Source organism: Musa acuminata, chromosome BXJ1-7 (assembly GCF_036884655.1).
Source record: "Musa acuminata AAA Group cultivar baxijiao chromosome BXJ1-7, Cavendish_Baxijiao_AAA, whole genome shotgun sequence".
NCBI classification, from domain to species: Eukaryota; Viridiplantae; Streptophyta; class Magnoliopsida; order Zingiberales; family Musaceae; genus Musa; species Musa acuminata.
Window position 1 is genome coordinate 10460264 of NC_088333.1, and position 2404 is coordinate 10462667.

The window sequence follows — 2404 nt, forward strand, 5'->3', positions numbered from 1 at the left end:
ACCAAGCTCAGTCTTCGAGCTTTGGCAGAGAGGTGCATCAGCCTGAGCTCAGTCTCGAGCTCTGCCAGGTGATGCATTCACCAAGCTCAGTCTTCGAGCTCTGGCAGAGAGGTGGATCAGCCTGAGCTCAGCTTGGAGCTCTGCCAGGTGATGCAACCACCGAGCTCTGTTTCGAGCTCTGCCAGGTGATGCAATCACCAAGCTCAGTCTTCGAGCTCTGCCAGGTGATGCAACCATCGAGCTCAGTCTTCGAGCTCTGGCAGAGAGAAGCAATCGGCAGAGCTCAGTCTTCGAGCTCTGCCAGGCGGTGCCACCTCTCCAGTCGAGAGGTGCAACCGCCTGATCCCAGAATTCTGGGATTTGATCGATTTGATTGTTTTGAGCTCGAATTTTGAATTGGGTTGGGGCCTATAAATACCCCACCCATTCAGCACTGAATTGAGCAAGAACTGACCCGAAATCTTGATCTTTTCAGTGGTTCTTAGAGCTCAAAACTGCTAGTTTTCCTCCTCCTTCTGTTCTTCAAGTTTGAGTTGAAAAGAGAGGAGAGAAAACATCTGTAAAGGTTGTCTCCTAAGCCTGTCAAAAGGAGAGAAATTGTAAGAGGGAAGTTTGGCCTTCGCCCATTGAAGGAAGGCACCTAGTTGACGTCGGCAACCTCATCGGTGGAGGAAGCCAAAAGTGGAGTAGGTCAAGGCTGACCGAACCACTCTAAATCTCTGGTTTGCGTTTATTTTCGAGCACTTTATCATTACTGCAAACCTCCCTCATCACTACTGCTCTCTGCGCTTTCACGAACAAGTTCTAAGTGCTGTTCTTCCAAATCTACATTCAGACGTAAACTTGTATTTTCATACATTACAGTTTACGTTTACGTTTGATTCTGCAGAACTGTTTTCCGCGCTTTTACGAACGAGCTTCCTTGCAGTTTACGCTTACATTTTAATCCTATTAATAACTGCAATCTGTCCTCTACGATTTTACGAACGAGTTTCAACATTTAGACGTAAAACTGCGTTTAGACGTAAAACTGCGTTTAGACGTAAAACTGCGTTTAGACGTAAATCTGCGTCTAGACGTAAAACTGCGTTTAGACGTAAATCTACGTTTAGACGTAAAACTGCGTTTAAACGTAAAACTGCGTTTAGACGTAAATCTGCGTTTAGACGTAAAACTGCGTTTAGACGTAAATCTGCGTTTAGACGTAAATCTGCATTTAGACGTAAATCTGCGCTTAGACGCAAACTGCACTTAGATACAAACTGAGAATTTGCTTTTGCATCATAATAGTTTTTGAACGAACGCAGCTTTTGGTTTTTAAATTATTATAAGATTTCCGCTGCACTAATTCACCCCCCCCCCCTCTTAGTGCTCTTGATCCTAACAATTGGTATCAGAGCAGGGTTTTTATCATTTCGGATTTACACCCGAGAGAAATGACTTTTCAAGAGGGATGTTCGGTCTTTCGTCCACCGTTCTTTAACGGATTGGACTACACTTATTGGAAAACTCGAATGAGAGTTTTCTTAATTTCTCTAAATCTGGATTTATGGAATATCATTGAAAACGGTTTTCAACTTCCCTCCAAACCGATGAACGAATGGTCGGTTTTGGAGAAGAAGAATTTTTCTTTAAACGCAAAGGCTATGAATGCCTTATTTTGCGCATTGAACAAAAATGAGTTCAATCGGATTTCTACGTGTGAAACGGCTTTCGATATTTGGCGCACTCTTGAAATCACGCACGAGGGAACTAGTAGAGTCAAAGACTCGAAAGTTAATATTTTACTGCTTGATTTCGAGCTTTTTCATATGAAACCAAGCGAAACCATTGTTGACATGTACACCCGATTTACGGATGTCGTCAATGGTTTGAAATCACTTGGTAAAAGCTTTTCGGATTTTGAACTCGTTAACAAAGTTCTGCGCTCACTTTCTAAAACTTGGGATTCAAAAGTAACTGCTATTCAAGAATCGAAAAACTTGAACCATTTTCCACTTGAAGAACTAATTGGTTCATTGATCACATATGAAATGACGTGCAATGCACGTGAAGAACTTGAGAACCACCTTCCAAAGAACAGGAAGGATTTGGAACTCTGGACAAATGAATGCCACTTGAGCGATGACTCAAGTGATGAGGACAATGATGAACAAACCAACCTTCCAAAGAACAGGAAGGATTTGGGACATAGAACATTTGAAGACCACTCGAGCATAAGCTCAAGTGATGGTGAACTTAAAATGAAACGAAAATTAAAAAGCAAAAAGAATGGAACTACTTGCTTTAAACGCAAGAAGAAGAACAAAAATTGGGATGAATCGAGCTCCTCCGAAGAAGAGAAAGTCAACAAAAGCAAGGCGGCAAACTACGCCTTAACAGCCTACAATGATGAGGTAATCAA